Raw genomic sequence first — 6,102 nt, 5'->3', positions numbered from 1 at the left:
AACATAATTAAAGCATAGTGATGAATCACAAAAACAATATGTAATTATATATGTGTTTTCCGATGGTCTTAGGCGACCCCTGTGAAAGGGTCGTTCGACCCCCAAAGGGTCGCGACCCACAGGTTGAGAACTGCTGTCCTAAGCTCTAAAGCAAGCATGTCAAACTCAAAGGCTAACACGGGCCAAATAAACAAGGTTTAAGTTTATGTGGGCCACAGAAAAAAACAAAAGCTTCAATTTTCATAGACATGTAGGTTTATTTCGATAGAGACATGCTGAATACAAGGAGCTGAAATAAACGAGTAATCATTAACATAAAATAATAGAACATTTTAATAAAAATTAATATCTTTTCTTGAACATTAACTTACCAGACACTGAATGGCTGCACAAATTAATAAGTGTAACACAAATAAACCTATTTTTCTTGTTCTCCAAAAGTGAAATATTTCCTGATGCACACTCTAAACAAGTCAGTCCAAGACTAATGATGTGGCAATTGGCTGCTAAAATATTCACTGCTAGTATTAGTGGAGAGAAATGGTACACCTGTGCGTAAGGTGTGTAAGGGAAATAAATGCAACACTAATAAGTGTAACGCAAATAAACCTATTTTTCTTGTTCTCCGAAAGGGAAATAATTCCTGTTGCGCACACCAAGCAAGTCAGTCCAAGACTAATGACGTGGCAATTGGCTGCTAAAATATACACTGATAGTATTAGTGGAGAGAAATGGTGCGCCTGCGCGTAAGGCATGTCAGGGAAATGAATGCAACATGATTATAATAATCAGTCATAAGCGAACGTTGTAGTTTGTTATTAATAATTATGTATAACAGGTTATTGTAAAAATTAAGTTATGAAATTTTTATTAAAACATTTATTAACGATTTCTTATATACCGTTATATTGGCTGGGCCTCAAAAATATTTGATTTGAGCCCTAACCGGTTTGGCTCAGTGGATAGAGCGTCAGCCTGCAGACTGAAGGGTCCCGGGTTTGATTCTGGTCAAGGGCATGTACCTTGGTTGCAAGCACCTCCCCAGTAGGGGGTGTGCAGGAGGCAGCTGATCGATGTTTCTAACTCTCTATCCCTCTCCCTTCCTCTCTGTAAAAAATCAATAAAATATACTTTAAAAAAAATATTTGATTTGAGTTTGACATGCTTGCTCTAGAAGGCCAAGGACTGGTGGGAGAGAGGAGTCATAGACAGTAAACCAAAGGAGGGGCATTCCCTCAGTCCCAGCAACAGAGTCATGACAAAGCCCACAAGGTGCCATAAGAGAGAAAGTCTTTGTAAGTTCTCCATATCCATAGGGAACCAACTTTAGAAGACAACAGCATCCCACAATGACCAGGAAAGATTGCTCTTTCCCCTAACCCCTTCTCCTATGCCAAACCCTTGGTGTGTGTGTGGGGGGGGGGGCTGCAGTGGGAGATGGTGACGACGTAACCACGAAACGACGTAACCAAGGACTGCCTGTAATTCCATTCACATCCCATAGTGACTGGAAGTAGTCAGATGGTCCCCTTTCTGAAAGGGGAAAGGAAGTATCCTCTTCCTCCTGCCCAGAATGAGAAGAGAACCGGATATCAGGGAGCCCTGGTAATGTGTCCTAGATTTCCTAATTGCATCAACCCAGAGAAGACTAAAATAAAGTTCTCTAGCCCAAGCATGTCAAACTCGCGGCCCACAATGAATATTTTTGCGGCCCAACCAATGTAGCGGTATGTATAAAACATTTTAATAAAAATTTCATAACTTAATTTTTACAATAACCTGTTATACATAATTATTAATAACAAACTACAACGTTCGCTTATGACTGATTATTATAATCATGCTGCATTCATTTCCCTGACATGCCTTACGCGCAGGCGCACCATTTCTCTCCACTAATACTATCAGTGTATATTTTAGCAGCCGATTGCCACGTCATTAGTCTTGGACTGACTTGCTTGGTGTGCGCAACAGGAATTATTTCCCTTTCGGAGAACAAGAAAAATAGGTTTATTTGCGTTACACTTATTAATTTGTGCAGTTATTCAGTATCTGGTAAGTTAATGTTCAACAAAATATATTAATTTTTCTATCAAAATAAACCTACGTTTCTATGAAAATTGAAGCTTTTGTTTTTTTGCGGCCCACATAAACTTAAACCTTGTTTATTTGGCCCGTGTTAGCCTTTGAGTTGGACATGCTTGGTGTAGAGGTTCATCCCATGTATAAAGTTCAGCCTCCTGGGGCCTTTTCCTCTCTGGGCACCCCTCTTGGGAAGGATCGTTTTTAAATTACTCCAGGTCACTTTCCTTCTATTTATACTTGACCCACAGGACAATGCATGCATCTTTTCCCTGCTGGCAAGGGCAGTGCAGCTTATTCTTCCTGCCGCCCACCTTACTCGCCACCCAGGATGGATAGTCAGCCAATAGCTTGCTTTTGGACTTCATCAGGTGGAATTAGGACTTCAGTCCCTATAGACTTCCAAGCCCCAGGATACATAAGCCAAACATTCTGAGATGCACTAGTGGAGGCCTCTATCTCAATTGGCCTTAGGCCAAGGGAATGCCTCCCTCTTTCTTCCTAGCCCATGGCTAACTCTCCAACACAATCTTCACTCTCTTATATAGACTCCATGTGGATGACTAGTAACGCTGGCAGACTGACCTGTAATCTCTTCCCAGCTCTCTTTGAGGTGGATGAGGGAAAGGGCTACTTGGCTACTTTGCTTTCTGCTTTTGAAGCCTTTGCTGAAACGCCCAAGATAACCGGGAGAATCTAATTACTACCCTGTCACAACTATTGTCTGTCATCAGTTCAAGAAACTCTTATTAGACTTGTGATGAAAATAATGAAAATGGGCTAAGGCTTTCCAAGACACACACACACACACACACACACACACACACACACACACACACACACACACTGTAGCAGACATATAGCAATGACAAATAAAACCTGATAAGAGAAAGTAGAGACCAAGGCTTTAAAATAAGATAAACGCCCTGTGACTACACTGAAGACACAGACATCCTGGGCTTTGAAATAAGTCGCGAAGCAAAGATAGCAGTCAGAGATTTGGCTCCTATGGAAAGAGATGTACTAGAAAGTGCCTTCCAGAAGATGGAGGATCTGGGCAGGTTTTCAGCTTGAAGCCAAGGACACCCCCGCCACTACATGGGAGTTGAACAAAACTATTGCCAAACTTCTGCTTGGGGCTATGCCTTTATGGGAAGCAGTTTGCCAAGTGGGTGGGTGGACAAAAATGTTGACAATCTTTAGATGGGAACTGAGCATAGGCATTCCCTACTCAACAGCTGGAATGGCAAGTCCCTGAGAGCACCCATGTTTCTGTGCACCATTAATAGCCAACTAGAAAATATAACTTATGTTAAAGACGGTAGATTGAATCCATGCATTTATCACTACTAAGTCTCTAACTCCATTAAAATGACAAGTAAAGAGTTTTGTTTATCTTTTTTTAAGGTATAAACTAATATGTGCAACCTGGTAGTGTGAAGGAGATAATGCCCTGGGGAGTGAAATTTTGATCAACGGGAGACAGAAGCCAACATACTAGTAATTCGCCCCCACTTCTCCCCTGGTCTCACTTCTCTCAGGATGGTCTTGCGATGAAAGTTTGTTTATTGAGGATGCGGTCCCCAGATCCAACGATCAGTTTAATGTAATGGCAGCCAGGATGATGAAACATCCTGTTGTTTCTCCTTTCTTTCCTGCTTTAGTCTCCTTGTCACTCTCACCTGCTCCCTGGACTCTTTAATAATAAATGAGGTTCTGGTTTCTGGGGAACCGAGGCTAACACAACTAACAAGGCAAATTTGACTTCATGAAAATTAACAACTCCTGTTTATCAAAAGATACCATTAAGCCCTGGCTGGTTTGGCTCAGTGGACAGAGCGTTGGCCCGGGGACTGAAGGGTTCCGGGTTTGATCCCAGTCAAGGAGACATGCCGGGGTTGCGGGGTTGTGGGCTCAGTCCCCAGTAGAGGGCATGCAGGAGGCAGCCGATCAATGATTCTCTCTCATCATAGATGTTTCTATCTCTCTCTCCCTCTCCCTCTCCCTTCCTCTCTGAAATAAAATAATTTTAAAAATAAAAATAAACCCTTTCTGAAGAAAGTCCATTTTAAACTCATATCTCAAAATTTTTTCACAGGTAAGATGAAGTGAGCATCACTTAGTAAAAGTACACAAGGGAAAGGCACTGTGAATGAAAACTAGCAAAAAATAATAGGTAGGAGAATCAGACGTTCAAAAACTTCAGATTTTGAAATTATCAGAACCAAAATATAAAATAAATATGTTTAACATGTAGAAATAAAGTAAAATAGGAGCTCTCAAACAAGAGTAATTAACAATGGAAACCCTACTCAGTGTCATAAGATTTTAAAAAATAAAATAATTGGAAAGGAAGAGATAAAACTTATTTGAACGTAACATGAATGTGTACGTGGAAAACACAAAATAATTTACATATCATAAATGTGGAGTATTTATTAAAGTCACTGATTATAAGATCAATATAGAAAAATTAATTATATTTCTAAATATAGCAATAAGTAATTAGAAGATGAAAAGTTTTTTTGTTTGTTTGTTTGTTTGTTTGCTTCTATAGGAAGGGAGAGGGAGAGAGATATAAAAATATCAATGATGAGAGAGAGTCATTGATCGGCTGCCTCCTGCACGTCCCACACTGGGGATTGAGCCCACAACCCAGGCACAAGCCCTGACCAGTAATCAAACTGTGACCTCCTGGTTCATAAGTCGATGCTCAACCACTGAGCCACGCTGGCCCAGTGAAGATGAAAAGTTTTTAAATGATGCCATTAACATTATCATAATAAAACACTAAACACTTAAAAGATGGGCAAGACCATTCAACTAAAAACTACAGGACATTGATAATAGAAAGTTTAAAAGACCGAAATAAAGCTTAAGATTTATAAGACTCAATATTATAAAGATGTTAATTCAATGCAATTCCAATCACTATTCCTGCAAATTTATTTTGTGGACATTGTCAAGTTGATCTAAGGTTTATATGGAAATGCAAAGATCCAAGAATATATTAGACAATCTGGAAGAATAATGAAGTTATATCTTATACTTTCAGATATAAGACAACTTATAAAGCTATAGTACTTAAAGCAGAATGGTCAAGTATGAAGATAAACAAATAGACCAATGGAACAGAAAAGAGAATAACATATGTGTGGTCGCCTGATTTACAACAAAATTGCCACTGCAATACAGTAGGAAAAGGATGAAGTTTTCAATAATTGGTGCTGAGTCACCAATAATTGGATGTCCATATAGGAATAAAAATAAAGAACCTTGATCCTCAGGCTAATACTACATACAAAAGTCAGTTTCAGATGGAGTTTAAACCTAACTGTGAAAAAGTAAAATAATAAAGCTACTAGAAGAAAAAATAGGATGATCTTGATGCTCTTGAAACATCTAGGAAGAATATATATGATATGAGCTGAATTGTATCCCTGCCCCCCCAAATTTATATTGAGGCAGGATAGTAAGAAGCCAGGAAAATTCCTTGGCAAGTGGAATGGGGATACTGAAACAGACAGCTGATTCAAACCTGGCCCACCCAGCACCCTGACTTCCCTGCCTCCTTCTCCCTTGCATGACCACCCCCTTAAGTATTAAGCCCTCAGGACAATGAGGTTCTGATCCACATCAAATAATCTTAAGAACAAAGCCTCAGATCTGTTGACCACAAAGACAGAGTTTTGGTCAAATTGGATATAGCATCTAGGCCTCAGTTGTGCTTCAGCTCCAGGCCCAGAAAAACAGCAAAACCAGATGAAGTGATGCCATAGTTGGCATCAGGACCAGATGCAATGACCAATGACCCCCTACCCTAGTGCCAATCAATCAGTAAAGACCAAGACCCTGACCTTATATGCTCATTTTGATACATCAGCATAATAAAGGACATATCTGGAAAGCTGATGAATATTCTCCCCTGAGACCTTCTCTAAAATTTCTGCCTTTAGAAAACAAAGGACCCAGCAAGCTCCTCCCTGGAGCACACCTGGGCCTTCCCCCCCACCCCCCACC

The sequence above is a fragment of the Myotis brandtii genome, unplaced genomic scaffold (genome assembly GCF_000412655.1).
Source record: "Myotis brandtii unplaced genomic scaffold, ASM41265v1 scaffold143, whole genome shotgun sequence".
NCBI lineage: Eukaryota > Metazoa > Chordata > Mammalia > Chiroptera > Vespertilionidae > Myotis > Myotis brandtii.
Note: the sequence above shows the minus strand (reverse complement) of the source record.